Consider the following 18,166-nt stretch of genomic DNA (forward strand, 5'->3'; position numbering starts at 1 on the left):
TTATAAGAGTCGGAAAATAGGTCAAATTCGAGTCCAAACTGAATCCCAAAAGAGCTTGAATCGCGAAAGAAAACTGCTGATTTACGGCCATTGTCCATGAACAATTTTCGATATTTTGATTATAACTTTCTCTTTCAATATCCGATTGAGATAATTAAAAGTACGTTGAAAAGCTAATTCAAAGAGCTAAAATCATTTTAGTAAATTTTTTTAATTCGAACGTTTGATATCCGAAAAATGGGACTCAAATTGAGGCTAAAAATTGGAGCATATCTTCTTCGGCTGGAAATTGATTTGTGCAATTACTTCAACTTTATTTCATTTCTTTGACCTCCAGTTGTATCCAATTGATCCTATATGATCTTCAATCATCATTTTATGGTTCGAATCAACTATTGCATGTTTATACTTTGGTTTCCATACTTTGGATTTTTTTCGTTTTCGCGCGTTCTTCGTTTCTTTCTTCCAATTCCACCCATTTGAATTGAATTCAACCTAACAAATATAATTAACACATAATTAAGCTATAACTCATTCAAATCACTAATAAATATTCCAATTTATTGGCCTGGATAAGTGTACAAAATACACTTAATAATCTCCCCTAACAAAAAATAAGTGTTCTATGATTTATGTTTACAAAATGGAGTACATGCAAAATATTTATCAGATGTAGGCCATAGATAGAACTCAACTATCTTATGCTGCAGTCTTGTGATTACTGCTTATCATAACGATTGATACTTGCATGGTCCATAATTTGATTTACAAGACCACAATTGAAAATTTTTATTTTATGGAAGGAAATTTTTGAAAGTTTTTGTCAATGCTACGAACGTATGTTCAGGAGTATATTATCCCATCATGCCACTTTTTCTCACTCATTTTTATTATATTGTTGATAATTTCAGTAGGTATAAATCATTTTCCTTTTTTATGTTGTAGAATCAATGGAGGTTAAGTTTAGAAAATATTGGGCGGAATTGCCTATATTTGTTAGTTTTAGTAATGGATCATAGGTTTAATTTAAAAGCTACAAATATATTTTATCTGCAATTTAGTATAAAATAACTTATGGATTTCTAGTTGCAAATGATAATCTGAAGAAAATATTATGTGATGTTATATTGCATGCCAAAAAGAACGGTAGAAATGTTTGATGGCCTCGTAGCTGGGGCTACTTCCTTGTCACATGGAGACAACGATTTATGGAGGTATGTTAGTTTTTATAATGTTATTCAACATTCAAGTAGTTCTTCTTCCCTTGTCCATGCTATGAATATAGGTACTGGTGAAATATCATTGAAAATACTTTGGTATTTTGCTTACGATATGTATAGTATTTCAAATGAGGAAGAAATAAATTTTTTTAGCATACTTGGATGGTGAAAAATGAGCCAGCATCAATATCCAATTTTATCTATTACATCATGTAATCTACTATCACCTTCGATATCTACTAAAGCATCGGAGTTTTCTTGTAATACAGGTGGCAGGGTTCTATTTAATTACAAATTAAGACTTAAAGATGACATACTAGAGTTAAATGTGTTCAAAGGATTGGGAAGACACGGAGCTCTAGATCTAAAATAAAATAGATAGATTAATAGCTGAAGATTTTCAAGATCCGACTTTATAATTTATATGTATTTTTACATTAATTTTCTTTAATTATTTTTGAAATTGTTGAGAAATTGTGTACTTATTATCTTGTTCGTGTATGATTTTAATTCTACACTACATTATAAGTAGTCGATCTCAGCTTTTGCCATAAAGCCTAAATATCCATGTGAAGAGTTCCCAAAATACCCTCGAATTTGATTTTAGAAAATCAAAATTTGAGGCATCAGCTGGTGTCATGCTCGAGCGAGACGTGAAAACAGAACTATTGCTTCGTTGGCATCTCGACTGAGGACATTGTTATGCTTGCAAGTTCTCTTTTTTGCTTCATCATCCCTTCGTTCCATTCCTTGAGGTTCTTTCAAGCTCCTCGCTCATTTCATCATCATCATTCACTTCTTTTAACCTCAATGTTCTCCCAAGTTATGGTGTTGTCTTATTAAACCTAAATAAAACAAAATCTAGATAAAAAAAAACGGAATAAGGTATCACGTGCTTTCAAATTTTATAAATGTTAATTGAGTTGTTCTACCTAATTTGGTGTAACTACGATAATTGTAGATAAAACATGATCTTCTATTTCGAAAATATTGTCTAACGTGTAATTTTCACCAATTATAAAGGAAAAAGGTTCTTATTGTGATGATGCAAATACATTCCGTGCTTCTAACTTAACTCGATACATTTGAAGCAAAAAGGAAGAATATTTTTTTAGCTTAACTATAATTAATTCGGAGCAATTGAAGATTAATCGAATTGCACGTACTTGATAATTAATAAGATAGGAATCAAAGTAAATTCACAAGTTTCAAGAATGAATTTAATATTTGGAAAGTGTCGAGACTGATCTTCACACTTTTTGAAACTTGCGAAGGACCAAATTCAGATGATTATAGAGAATCGTGGACCAATATGAAAGCTTTTGGAAGTTGTGGGATCGGTATTGAAGCTTTGGATAAACGGATCAAATTTAGATGGAAAAAAGTTTAAGAGGGACCAAAGTGAGACAATACAAAAGATTAAAGGACTTACATGAATATATTGAAATGTGAATAACCAAAATTGACGAAATGAAAAGTTGGAGGGTCGAAATAAACAAGATGAAAAGGTCAGGGACTTGGTGTGCAAATATAATCTTGAAAGTCAAAAAAAATAAAAAATAAAAAAAATTACACATGAATGGAAAAAAGAAAAATTAATAATAAGTATGCATTTGTTGAGCCTCAATGCAACGTGATTATTCGACAACACACTTTTGTTTGTTGTGATTGATCGTGGCAAGAAATCGCAATGGATCCAATTTTGCCTTTTTTTTTTATTTTCTTGATTCATTTTGACCTCTTTCAAGACATGACTCACAATGGACTCTTACCATTATATAAGACCTCAACTACGTCAAATAAAAAAGGAAGAATATGATTCCAAAAATTAGAGAGAAAAATCGAAGAAATAATCCAAGAACTAAGGATTTCGAAGATTTGGTGTGGAAGAATGAGATTCTTGGTGGAAAGTTATTAACTTTTCCTTGTTTATCTTCAATTCCTGTGATGTACTGTAATCTTTTCATGTATTTTTTCCTTCCCAAATCATGTGTAACTAATCTGACTGGCGGGATAAACAATGTAACCTAGTTGTGAACCTTCAATTTCAATTATCAAGCTTCTTGAATTTAATTATTCTTGTGTTGATTTACTTCTATTATTTACTGACTTTGAGTTACTTGATTACTAATGTTAGTATATAATCTATTAATATATTAGTAATATACTCCTAATGTAGGAATATCTTGCTAATATATGAATTATTGATATTTTGTCTAATTAGCCTTAATTAGTTGATACTGTTACCTTTTTTAGTCACCTCTTTCTTCTATAAAAGGACAGTCTCTTGTACAATTTATGCACACCTCAGAATATACAAATATTCTTTACTCTCTCCTTTTTCTCTATACTTTTCTTATTTCAACATGGCATCAGAGCCATTTGTTCTTAGAGTTCTAATGTTTCAATATCAGAAATGGAGTCCACGATGTTCTATTTTCCCAGCGTGTTTCGGGATCTTAAGTCTCATCATTCTTTTATCAATTTTGAGGCTTCAGTTTATCGAATTTTGATTTTTTAGTAGCTATAATCGATTTCAGGCTTCTCGGATTAATTTTGTGGAAAGATCATCTGTGACCTTCATTTACTTTGATTTGGTTAACGTCATTCATTTATGGCTTCCACTAATGATTTTAGTGCTACTAGTCCTATTGATATTGTTTTGGATGGCACCAATTACAATATTTGGGCCTAGTAGATCGACGTATTTTTGATTGTTTATAGATTGTAGCATTTTGTTATGGGTGACAAAGCAGAGCTAACAAAAACTGAGAAGGAGTCTGCGAAAGAGTTTGATGAGCGTTTTGAGATATGGGAAGCTACCCATTGTAAAATTATATCTTGGTTCATTAATACCTTCGTTCCGTCTATTCAAAGTCTTTTTCCCAAATTTCGGAATGCCAAACTTGCTTGGGATTTTTTGGCAAATCGATACAATTGCTCTAGTAATGTCGGTTTCCAATTTCAGTTGGAGTTTAAGTTGTATCAGTTGCATCAAGAGCCTAATCAATACGTTGCCGAGCTTCACTCTCAAGTTACTAGTCTCTAGGATCAGCTCTCTCATGCTGATCCATCTTTTCCTGATGATAAATCCATCGAACTCTTCTTGAAGTATCGAGATCGTCAATGGTTCATCCATTTTATGATGCATATTCGAGATTACTTTGAGAATACTAGAACCTTATTGCTTCATCGTTCCCTACTACTAACTCTTGATGTTGCTCTTAGTGAGCTCATTTCTAAGGAAACATGCTAAAATATAGTCGAGTTCATTCTACCGATATGGTTATGGCTACTACACCTAGTTCAATTGTGGTTGCTGTTTTTTCCAAGCTACATCATTTCACTAGTCAATGTCACTATTGTAAGGAAGGTCATTGAATTTCTGATTGTGCTAAGAAAAGTCTAAGGATGCAAGAGATGCTCAAAAAGCTAAGGTACATATCTCTATTCCCAAGATAGTTGCTGTATCTACCAATTCATCAACTTTAGAGTCTTCCTTTACACCTATTTTATCATCTCTTATTGGTGCTAATCTTGAGGAAATTGTCCATCAAGTTTTATCTTCTAGTACCATTGCCTTGATCATTTCTTCAAGTATATCTTCCTCTCGGTTTATTGATTCAACATGTTTTAATCATATGACCCCCACTCATCTCTATTATTTGAGAAGAAATCTGTAAATCCTATCCTTGATATTTACCCTACTGATGGTTTCCACATGTCTGTTAGTCATGTTGGTTCCATCTCTACCCCTAATCTTTTAATATTTGATACATATCTCGTTCCAAAATTATTTCTCAATCTTCTTCTTGTTGGACAACTTGTTGAGCATGGTTGTGTTTTAACCTTTTCTAATAAAGGATGTGATGTGCAGGATCAAAAGACGAGTCAGCTAGTTGGGATAGGGCGTAAAGTTAATCGACGTTTTTGAGCTTTCACCATTGCAAGTTCTCGTATACTTTCCAACAGAATGGTCGTGCAAAATTTAAACACCTTCATATTCTCGACACTGTAGGATCTCCTCCTCTAAGCCTCTCTCCCAAAATCCATATGGAAAGCTACTCTTACAGCCGTTCATACAATCAACCAAGTTCTCTCCCCTGCCATTTTCAGTTGATCTCCCTGTGAGCTTTTCTACGGAAAGGTACCATATTATTCTCTTGAAAGTTTTTGGTTATGCTTGTTTTGTATTATATCCACTTCATGAACTTACCAAACTCGAACCATGATCTCATCTTTGTTGTTTTCTTGGTTATGGCATTGAAGACAAAGGTTATCAACGTTATATCTTCATCACCAAGCATTTTTCGTATCTCCCATAATGTTTAGTTTTGGGGGCACAAGCTCTTCACAAGTATATATTCAGTCCCGTCAACATCCTCCTTCTCCTTATCTAGTTTTTACTAACCCAGTAGATTTTCCATTAGATTCTGATTTAAGTGTTGAAAACTTATTCAATGATCACTCTCACCTGTTCCTCCTGAGTCCGAGACATTGTCTGATCCTATAATCACCTCCGAATCCTCATCTACTCTCGAAATTCATCACTCCAGTAGAATAAGAACACATTCGACACATCTTAATAATTATCATTGTTTTTCTAATATTGCCACTCTTCACGAACCTTGCAATTATTGCCAAGCTAATTCTGACACTCTTTGGGAAAAAGCTATTTTGATGAACTTCAGGCCTTCCTCAAAACTTATACAAGGGATTTAGTTGATTTGCCTTCAGGTAAGTCTGCAATAGGATACAAATGGGTACACAATATTAAGACACGAGCTGATGGGTCCATTGAATGATAAAAAGCTCGTCTTGTAGCGCGAGGATTCACTCGGGAATATGGTATTGATTATGATGAGATTTTTGCACCAGTTGTAAATCTTACTTCTTTTAGACGTTTCCTTGCTGTAGCAGTTATGCAACAGTGAAGCCTATCTCAAATAGATGTAAAGAATACATTTCTTAATGGTGATCTAGATGAAGTCTATCTTATACTTTCTCCAAGATTTGAACACTCGCCTCAGAAAGTTTGCCACATTCAAAAGGCTCTTTACGATCTCAACATGTCTTCTTGAGATTGGTTTTCCAAGTGTAGTTCAATGTTGGCTCAGCAAGGATTCACTCATAGTGCATAATTTTCTGCTTTGTTTATCCATCGATCTAAGGCCAGTTTTGTCCTTCTCTTACTATATTTTGATGACATGGTTATTATGAGTGATGATCTTTCAAGTATACAAGCACTTAACTAGTTTCTTAACCAACAGTTTGAGGTAAAACATTTGGATTCTCTTAGTTATTTCATAGGTCTTGAGGTGTCATCCCGCTCGAATAGATATTATCTTTCATAAGCTAAGTATGCATCTGAGCTCTTGTCTCGTAGTGGATTGACCAATTGTAAGATTGTGGAAAGCCCTTTAGAGGCAAATGTAAAGATTCTTCCTAATGACAGAACACTTTTGGATGATGCCACTCTCTATCGGTAATTGGTTGGTAGTTTCATTTACTTGACTGTGACTTGTACCAAAATTTCTTATGCAGTCACCTTGGTAAGTCAATATATGCATTTTCCTCGCAGTACTTACTATGCTGTTGATCTTCGGATTCTTTAGTACATTAAGGGGACTTTATTTTATGTGATTCATTTTTCTGCCTACTCATCTTTGGACCTTCAAGCATATTCTAATGTTGATTGGGCAGGTGATCTTACTAATCGTCACTCCACTATTGGATATTATTTCTTGCTCGGCGAATCTTTTTATCACTTGGAGAAGTAAGAAGTGAGTATAGGTCTCTCGCTATAGTACGGAAGCCGAATATCGTGCATTGGCTGATATTACCTCCGAACTTTTGTGGCTTTAATGGTTAGGATATGGGCGTTTCCTTTACTGGTAGTTCTTCTATTCATTGTGAAAATTATGGTGATGTTCATATTGCCCACAATGATTTTTTCACGAGTGTATGAAACATATTGAGATAGATTGTCATTTCATTCATTCTCATATTAGGCAAGGTACTTTTTGATCACATCATGTTACTTCTGCTGATCAGCTTGCTGCCATCTTCAAAAATGCTCATCATCTTGGATGTCATCGTGATTTGGTTTACAAACTCAAGTTGGCATCTTCGCTTCCATCTTAAGTTTGAAGGGGGTGTCAATATAGTATATTAATAATATATTCATAACTTATATCTTACTAATATGTAAATTACTGATATTTTGTGTAATTAGCCTTAATTAGTTGATATTATTCTTTTTGTAATCAACCCATTCTCTTATAAAAGGACGGTTCTTGTACAGTTTATACATACCTCAAAATAAACAGATTTTTTTTTTTTTTTTAACTTCTCTCTTCATTTCCAACAATAATTTATTGATTTGTGAATTTGTAAGAGATTTTTTTTTTTTAGTTTTTATTTTTTGAATAGGGCAGTATCTCTGTTAGTTTTATTGATATGCCCTCACTTGTGGTGGAGGAATACTGTGGCTACAATGTAAACATTAAATGAGGAAGTACTACTCCCCTTACAATTAAACAATTGGAAAGATAAATTAAAAGCAGTAAATATGGGAGTACTACTTTCATTACAAAGCGAGCTAATGCAAACAAAAATAAAATATAAAAAACCAAAATCTAACGCTGGGTAAACCATATCTGTCAATCTATACAAGTGCCCTAATATGTCGTAGTAGATCAGTTGGTCTATAAACCTGATAATTCCTATGGTCCCAACCCTCTGAGGCAAGTGCATCGGCAACTTGGTTCCCTTCTCTGTAGATGTGACAAACCGTATCTCTGTCTAAGGAGATGATAACTGGGATCTATCTGAGAAAGCCTTGAATAACCCATGGTCTCTACCTCTGGTGATGCAATGAATGGCTGTAGTAGAGTCTGACTCAATCCAAAAGCGTAAAGTCCAAGTCCTTTGACGAATAAGATCCCATCTAGTATAGCTCTGAGTTCGGCTTCCAGAATCAAACATGGGCCATACGATGCTGAGAATGCCCTGATGCAATGTCCAGTGTGGTCCCTAATGATGCCCCAACACTCACATGTCCATCCTTAATGCATCTATAAGTGTTGATCTTGTAAGATCCCACTGGTGGAGTGCGCCAAACAACTATAATAAGTGGTGGTAAAGAGTGGAGAGTTATAGAAATACCAAAGAGGGGTGCAATTGTTAGATCCCCTCGCCAGTGCCCAATTCTAAAGATCCCCCCATAAGAAGAAAACAAATGATGCAGTAAACCCTCCAAATGATACGTCTGGCTACCATGCATTTTTCTCGGTCCAGAATACCTCGATTTCTAAAACCTTTGTCTGACCCCCTCTCCTAAACACATAGGAATTTGAAAAATATCCCCAAAATGCTTCCATACTTGTTCGGAGATGCCACTGCCAATGAAGATATGATTGATGGTCTCAATCTCAGAACAACACTGACATCAACAAGCCAACTAACATCTAATCCTACTCTGAATAACCCCCATCTACTGGGATAAGATTCTGCCATAATCTCCAGTAGAACATTGAAACAGTGGTAGGCAAAATGGGACTCCACAATAGTCGATACGAATCCTGAGCCTGGCAAATCGAACAGACTAGCTGCCATGATGATTTGGCCGTAAAGCTACTGTCCGATGTAATCCTCCGAACAATGCGGTCCTGGACATCTGCATGTAGAGGTATCATCCCTATTCGCTCCACATGTCAGGAGGAAGAGCCTGTAATAATCGTCCAAAATCTCACCTATTGTCATCAAAGAAATCATGCACCCTCATAAATGTATGTTGCCTGTATGGGAATAGAGACGCCAACATGGACTCGCCCATCCAATAGTCATGCTAAAAGAAAATTTGAACGGTTCCAAGGTGCCAAGCAATGTGTGGCTCTGTCCGTGGCCTCACTTATTTTAGTCTCTTCCAAGTAGGAGAGGCTGAACGAGGAATAGCTGCAAGTGAAGGGTATGTCCCTATGCAATACTTGTCTAGTAAAAATTGAGCCCAAAGCGACCTCTAAAAGTGGAACAACCACTAGAGCTTCATGGAGAAGGTATCTACCATATCCTATAATCTCCTAGAGCCTAGACCACCCTCATCAGTAGGAAGGCAAATCTTCTTCTAGCTCCTCCAATGTAAGCATTGTGCCTGATCTTTAAAACCCCATAGGAATCGTGCAAAGACGCTCTCAAGTTTCTTTAGTATTGCCTTGGGTGGCTGCATAATCTGAAGTAGATATAATGTTATGGAAGAAAGCACTGATCTCATCAAGGTAATACGACCCCTAGGCGATAATAATCGTGAAACCCAACCTGAGATCCTGCTCCTGATCTTCTGGGTAAGGTCATAGTAAAGGAAGCTCCTCTTATTCTCCTTGAAAAAGTGAACCCCAAGTAAGTGAATGGCCGTTGCTGATGTTTAAACCCAGTCAAAATCTTCAATCTTCTGATCTGGCTAGTGGATGTCCGTCTGGGTAGTATAAGAACGCTCTTGTCTCTATTCACCAACTGGCCAGAAACCCCCTCGTAGTGCTCCAAACAATCTAAAACCCTCTTGATAGACTATTTCTGGTCATTGGCGAAAATAATCATATCATCAGCAAATGAGAGATGTGAGACTAGAGTACTACCTCTATGCTAGTAACACATACTGGGATATTTCTGGAACTTTTGTGTGAGCAGGCATGAGAAGTAATCTGCAGCTATGATGAACAAGGATGGCAAAATAGGATCACCCTATCTGAGTCCTTGTGAGGAGGGAAAGAAACCATATGGGCAGCCATTTAGGAGTACAGAGAAATGGCACTCCAAAATGCATTTCCTAATCCTATCAATCCAAATGCCTTCAATATCTGTAAATGAAGTTCTAATCCATGCGATCATATGTTTTAGTCATGTCTAATTTCAGCATAGTGTTGCCTCTTCACACTCTATCATGAAGAGTATAGAGCATCTCTTGAACTAATAAGACATTATCACCAATCAGGCGGCCAGGGATGAATCCACTCTGTGGAGGAGAAATAATGCATGGCAGTAGTGTACTCAGTCGAGTGTTCAAAAATTTCGTAATAATCTTATTAAACACCATACATAAGCTGATGAGTCTAAAGTCAGTCTATCTACAAGCACCATCCTTTTTAGGGATCAAGACAATAGAAGTAGCAGCAAATCTCCGTGGAAGATGATTGCCATCAAAAAAAATCCTAGATGGCCCTGTATACGTCCTCCTGAATAATATCCCAACAATGCTAGAAGAACATGGATGAGAACCCATTTGGACCCGCGACACTATCAACATCTATACTAAAGATCGCCTCCCGTACCTCATGAATTGAAGGGGGGCTGATGTGAACCCGATTAGCAAGGTTGCTATCGAACCTACAGGAATTGACACCGGATCCCAAGAACGCCCAAATAGTTATCAAGGTTTAGGAATTGACCTGCAAAAGTAAACTAAGGAGCCGAACGTATATGAAACGAACGACCTTTTAATCACGCAATCTTGAAATCTCCTCTGAATTTGTGGATTTGACCCAAAATAATTAATGAATCAAACAATCCAACGGTAACGGCAATGCGAAGGACCTTTTGATTACACAACCCGAATAATCTAACCCCGATGATTTGTTTGAATGCAACAAAATATTAAATCTGATAAGTTTGGTATTTTGAAGAAAAAGTTTCGAGAGAAAAATCTCCATTCAATTCGTGATAAAATGAAAATAAAAATCCTATTTATATGGGAAATATAGCAACCTAATTAAATTGGAAAACCAACACTAAACATGGTAAAACGTGACTAAAGGAATCCTAATAATATAAATTACCAAATTAAGAGTTTTAATTAAGTAAAACTTGTGCGCAAGAATCTGGAAAATTCTTGGTAAATTGGAGCCCATCGGGCATATCAGCCTTTCTTTCTTCGAAAGGATTCGACCTCGAATCCAAACCTTGGTCAACCAAATTGTAGCCCTTGTTTCCAATCAGCGCTAGAACATGAAATGGTCCGTCTCCTCTCGGATGCAATTTGGACCGCTTTTGAATTCTTGTCCGCCTCCCTTTCATGTAAATCCAATCACCTTCACATGGACTAAAGTGTGCTAGCCTTGACTGCTTGATTTTGCAAGTTTGAATTGCTCCAATAACAAATCTATTTGATGAATATCCGTGTGTTCTACTTGCTTGACTTGGCCCATGTCATGTCCAATGTGTCAATGTTGCCCTTCAATTCATCTTTGTCTTGCCAACCACTACATATGAGTTCCTTGCACATAAATCTCGTCCAATGCATTTGAAATTCCTTCGTCTCGGGAATAACAAATTCAACTTTCGATAAATTAGATATGTCCAAAGCAAGACATTGTTGTTGACTTTTATCCACAAGTTGATGTCCAAACTGAGGCTCATTTCCCGGGCCGGGTGGTATTCCAATAGGATTATTTTCTGGATTTAAATCTTCATTAACCTGCAAAATAGAATTATTCAAAACAGGGAGGAAAATGTTAGTTTTCTCCAATGCCTCCTCAATTTTAACATCCTCTTCATGCAAGCTCACTTCCAATTCCTTTTTGATTTCAGAAGACCCTACTCCATTTTCCACTTGTAGCTCCTCTTCTATTTTAGCCACTTCGCCATTTTCACTCTCGACTTCCTTTTCATCTTCCCATGACTCTTCTCCTTTTTTCTCACAATCAACCACCTCACTAATTTCTCCTTTATTCTCTTGCCCCTCCAAGTGATTAATTTGAGAATTAACCTTATCACGAAGCCCTGGTACTTCTAATTTAAAATCCCGACTCTCTAATTCACTTGATGTACTATGCACATGCTTCACACTAGGTGTTTTCTTTTCCCTTCTTTCAAACCTATCACATTGATTCCTCAATTCCCGTACCTCATCAATGTCACCACCATATCCATATGCATAACAATTTTTCATCCTAGGCTCCCATCTATTCATTCGCCGTACATTATACACTCTAACACATTGATCTCCATGACTATTTTTAAATTTCATATCCAGTCTGTCTAACTTATTTTCCATATTCTCCATACCCACCAACAACCTTTCAAATCGCTGCATCTTCCTTTCCGATATTTGGAATTGACTTTGATGTGAATTTGACATTTTTTTGACACTTTCTTTTTTCTAACTCTTTTTTTTTTACTCAAAATTTTTTCAGGTACTGTACGGACGTGAACAGTACCTCGTGAACAACATTTTTTTTTTTTTGCAAACTTGATGACAAATCAAAGACTCAACAAAAACTGAAAATTACAAGAACACCAATAACACAAGGAAAACGCGGAAAACAAAAGGACTCAACAAAAAAAAAAAAATTGGATATAACCTTGATCTTGGTGCCTTAGCTCTGATACCAAATAATGCGAACCCGGTTAGCAAGGTTGCTATCGAACCCATAGGAATTGACACCGGATCCCAAGAACGCCCAAATACTTATCAAGGTTTAGGAATTGACCCGCAAAAGTGAGCTAAGCAACCGAACGTATATGAAACGAACGACCTCTTAATCATACAATCTTGAAATCTCCTCCGTATTTGTGGATTTGACCCAAAGAATTAATGAATCAAACAACCCAACGATAACGGCGATGCGAAGGACCTTTTGATTACACAACCCGAATAATCTAACCCGATGATTTGTTTGAACGCCACAAGATATTAAATCTTGATAAGTTCGGTATTTTGAAGCAAAAGTTTTGAGAGAAAAATCTCCATTCAATTCATGATAAAAGTCTCGGTTTTTTTACAATGAAAATAAAAATCCTATTTATATGGAAAATATAGAAACCTAATTAAATTGGAAAACTAACACTAAACATGGTAAAATGTGACTAAAGGAATCCTAATAATATAAAATTACCAAATTAAGAGTTTTAATTAAGTAAAACTTGTGCGCAAGAATCTGGAAAATACTAGGTAAATTAGAGCCCATCCGGGATCATATCAGTGACGGTTTAGAGCCATATTATCATCCTCCGTCAAAAGTTTGGGAATGACATCAGAGCGAATGGGATCCGAAGGCCGTAGAGGGACAGATAAGAGACTCTGGTAGAATACAATAGTCGAAGTCTAAATGTCAGTAGGGGTAGCTAAAACTTTCCCTTCCTATGTCCTGATGGACATGATATGCTACCTGATCTGACGTCCCTGAACCATCGCATGAAAATATCGAGTATTGTGATCTCCCTCATATACCCATCATGAACTGGCCTTTTGCTTCCAAAAGCCCTCCTCAATAGATAAGGTCCAATTCAAAGTTGCCTAAGCATGATGGAGTGAATTGCGATGCTCCAATGTAGGATCATTGTCATATACTAACTCTGCCTCGTCAACCTTATTCTCAGCATCCCGCACCCGTTGAAAAATATCTCCAAACACTTATCAATTCCAGCAATGAAGTCCCTATTTCAGCCTAAAGAACCTTTCCCAAAGAGCAGCCATCCCTGTGAGATGAGTAGGAAGTGACCACTTTTGAGAGACAAAGGCTAATAAATCATGATGCTTGGTCCAAACACAGAGAAATCTAAATGGTCTAGGCTCCAAATCATCATCAGAAGTCCACTAAATCAATAAAGGTAAGTGATCAGATGAAGTATGATTCAAACGCCTCACAGCAAGCTATCGACATAATGCTGCAACTAAAGAATTAATGAGTACCCTGTCCAGTCTTTTCTGACCCGACCATTGGTCCAAGTATACCAATTTCCAAGGAAACCAGTGTCCTCCAAACCACAATCTAACATCATATCAAAGAAGTCAATAGTACCTCGATCACGAGTATTGTGACCCGTGCGTTCACCATCATGTACAATGACGTTAAAATCTCCCCCAACTAGCCAAGGGTCGTCCATATCGACGAAAATGTGGTAGAGACCAGCCCAAGAATCCCTCCTAACAGCAACATTACATGAGGCATAGACAGGAGTCAGATAGACGAGACGCGCTAGTCTGGGATCCTCAACTCTAGCGTGAAGGAACTGGGGATGATCAATTATAGTAGTAACGGTAGTCCCCACATTCCAGAAAAGCCGAATCTTGTTCAACTCATTCTGAACTCCCATGTCGAGTCTCAGAATCGTCGAATAAATGCAAACCCGTGCTGAATGAAAAAAGGTACCAATATAACCAAGAGATAAACCTGATGGAGCTGAATAAGCTTCTTTAGTTGCCGTCGAGTAGCTACACTAGCTACACCTCTTACATTCCATATGATGACACTTATAGGGATGGGGAATGTGAAGAGGTATCATGTGACTGACTCCTAGTGATCGTCCTGCTAGAGCGTGGAGTATCAGTAGCCCGTGAGTGTTTCTTCTGTATAACCCTGACGAAACCATCTTCCTTTGTCCGTCCAGTCAATCCAACCACATCCTCAGTAGATGACCTACAGAACACACCCTGTTGGTGTACCTCAATATGTGCTATGTTTTCTGTATCCGATTGTTCGGAATGCAAAGAATGAGTAGAAGTTTCTATGTTCTGTTGACAAATGGGAGGACAATGTGTATTAGTGCAGCCCGGTGTGGGACCTGGTAAATGTCTCACCATTGTAGCTGTAAGTTATAGATTTATCATTTAGATTATAAAGTAAAATTCGATAATTGAACAAAACGTAGAGATACACTTCTATTATTGTTATGATCATGAATTGAGTTATTAGGTAATTTAATGCGTTCATTCTAATTCATGTTGAGATATAGTCAGTTGATTTAACTAGATATGAATAATTTAAAATTAAGAGAGGTAAATTGATTAAAAATAATGAATTCGATTGATTACAACTTTAGGAATGACTTGAGAGGAGATTAGAGGAGATGAGTATGGTGAAATTGCCAATCCCCAATTGTTACTTGTGTGTACTTTTTAATTGTTTTTCTTAGACAAATAATATTTAGGATAATAACTAAAATCAACCTTAATTGTTTTTGTTCAAAAATAAGTTAGGAATGGCTTAAATAATATTTAAATAAATAATCCTCATGTAAATAATAATTCGGATTCTCAGGTCCATTTTTCTATTTATTAATCAATGTTGTACACTTACGATAGCAATCATATAATAAGTTTTTTACGTCATTGCTATGGATCGATCCCTAGTTTATAGTTAGTCCCTAGGTTCGTCCTGCCACTAAAAAACACTGCATATAAATATTTAACAGGTACAAAATCAATATCTTTCTCATTAGCTACGAACACCTGATCAGTCATCCAAAACATCCTTTCAAAGGGTTAAGGAATGTGGATGAAATTATGCATTCTTGCTTCCTTCTTTTTTTTTGTTACTTGTTTTAACTCCTTTTCGTCCCAATGCTCTCTTACCACTATAAAGACCTCGTCTAGGTCAAATTAAAAAAGGAGGAGAAGGGTTCAAAAACATAAAATTAGAGAGAAAAATGGGAAAATTCAGGAGCTCGGGTTTTGAAGATTTGATTGGGACGAAGAATTGTAACTTAGTTTTGAGCCTTAATTTTATATCTTCAGTTGATGTTATTTATTGTTTTACTTCTTTTCTTCTTGTATTGAATTACTTAATCATAAAATTCATTGATTTGTCAACGATAAAGAGACAAGAACTTGAGTTATTTGTTTAGACCATATAGTAAAAATTGAAATTTAATCAAAAGCCAGAGATGCACTTTTACTATTTTACGATTTCTAATTTTTTTTTTTTTGGGTAATTGAATGCTCTTGATTAAGGATTATCGTGATTCACGTAAAAATATAGTGAACTGACTTAATTGAGTATGATTGATTTGAACTTCAGAATGATAATTTAATTAATTTAGAAGAATTTGATTGTGTAAACAATAATTGACCATTGTCAAAAGTATAATGATTGAGTTATAGGATAGGTATGGTGAACTTGTGAATTCTAACACTTTCATATATCAAGTAAAACTGTAAATTGTCGATTTGCGCATATTTTAAAAGCTCTTAGACGAAGTTTGTCTAATGTAAATTTCTCTAAAAGCACTTTCAAAATAGGAAACTCTTTTAAAAATTAATTTTTGAACAAAAATTAAAGTCCATTGGCATGGGTTTTGCTTTTACTTTTACTTCCCGTAAGATAGCTTTAGGAAATAGTCACCTTAATTTTTGTTTGACAAGTAAATTTTAAATGCACTTCCTATTTCAGAAGTACTTTTAAAGAAAATCACATTGGAAAACTTTTTCTAAAAATTCTTTTAACTACCAAAAATACTTTCATAAAATTAGCCAAACGAGTCCAAAAGTAACTTTCGGGTCTCAAAAGCTCTTTTTAGTTTTTCAAAAATCATGTCAAATGGTTCCATAAGGTAACTTTTTTTAGAAGCTCTTTTATGACAAACGAGTCCTAAGTGAATTTCATGATTAAGTGGTCACTCAACTTAATCCCTGCCATTGTTTTCAATTGGGACTCAAATTCTCCCAGTTCAAAGCAGAAAAAAATTATGCAGCTCATAGCAGCGCCAACAGGATGTATACAATGAGGTTGGGCTTGCCAAATTCAAAGTCAATATCACTACATATTCTTGAGTTGAAAATGATAGTCAAAGTCCTTCCCTCGCTCTTGAATTTGATTCGCAGGTTTTTTTCCCAATAGTATCTCTGCAGAAGCAAATGATTATATGACATAATTTTTCCATCATCATAAAGGATTGTAGACACAATATGACATAATTTTTCCATCATCATAAAGGATTGTAGACACAATAAACATGTCATACTGTTCATACAAATAACAAATTCGATTCCGCTATGTGCACGTATTCTCCTTCACAGAAAATTTCCAGATGAGCTGGCAGCAATTAAAAAAAATTAAGAAAAGTCAGATAACCCAAGACCAATTACCCCACCTTTCACCAAACCATCCTCCCACTAAATGCTTCATGCAGAACGGAGAGAAAGAAACCCATCAAGATTTCGCTGCCAGCTGTGCTTTCTGTCTCCGACAATTTCATTTAATTGAACCACGATAAGCCCAAGCTTTTCAGCTCTATAACTATCACCCTTGCATAAACCCTTATCTCCTACCCATTATGTCGCTGCAATCGTGGCTATCTCTGGCTACAGTCATTCAACCGTTCTGGCAAAAGGCAAACGTCTTCAGACCTTATCTCCTACCCATTTTGTGAGTGAAGATTGTTTTTTGTTTCACATCCTTTGCACATTTGTTGTAAAGGTATGTTTTTTGGGTTTTTATACAAATTTAATGTTCTTCAGAGAAATTAGTAATTACATAGATATATAGTTACCAAATAAATTTCATCAATTTTATGGAATGGAAAGAACACCATCTTGGAGAAGTTGAGAGAAAAACACGTCAAAATTGGGTGTAGCCCTTTCCCAAATAAAAATGCTCATGTTCCCCAAATGAAACCACAGCGTGATTTGGTATGCATTGATGGCATTTTATTTATTTAGTGGAGGATAGGTAAAAAATTTGAAACCTGTTGATTTGCAGCCTGAAGTGGGCAAGCTATTAGCTATATATCTGCAATTCATTCTACTCACCAAATTCGACTATAAGATTTTATTTTGGACCATGGAAATTTTGTTTGACGTTTTTCAGTTGCTCTTCTGGCTCTAGATTTTGGAACAAGTGGAGGCTAGTAAGTCAAAATTTATTTCCATTGTGGAAGCATCTATATTTTTTGTACAATTACACAGTATGATACAGAATTATAGTAGAATTTATTTGTTGGATTTCTATACTGGTATAGAAAATTGCTTCAGTTTTTATGGAGCAATCTGTGTTCTCCCAGCATCAATAGCAATACGTGTTGGTAAGTTTAGTGATTTTGCGTTTGCCTATTCAAATAAGAAGAAATTACAATACATCATACAGTAAGGAAAACTCTAAATACGGGTTCAGTTGATTAGTCCTTTACTTCCTTGATAAGTCATGCAATAATAATTTTCAACTTCTCTAATTATT

General features: G+C 35.8%; 1 pseudogene; it reads right to left on the reverse strand.

Moving 5' to 3' along the window:
• The window catches only part of LOC111395252, a 20,317-nt pseudogene extending 11,480 nt beyond the window's left edge, over positions 1 to 8,837 (reverse strand).
• Between the last annotated feature and the right edge of the window lie 9,329 nt (positions 8,838 to 18,166).

The sequence above is a fragment of the Olea europaea genome, chromosome 6, assembly GCF_002742605.1.
Source record: "Olea europaea var. sylvestris chromosome 6, O_europaea_v1, whole genome shotgun sequence".
NCBI classification, from domain to species: domain Eukaryota; kingdom Viridiplantae; phylum Streptophyta; class Magnoliopsida; order Lamiales; family Oleaceae; genus Olea; species Olea europaea.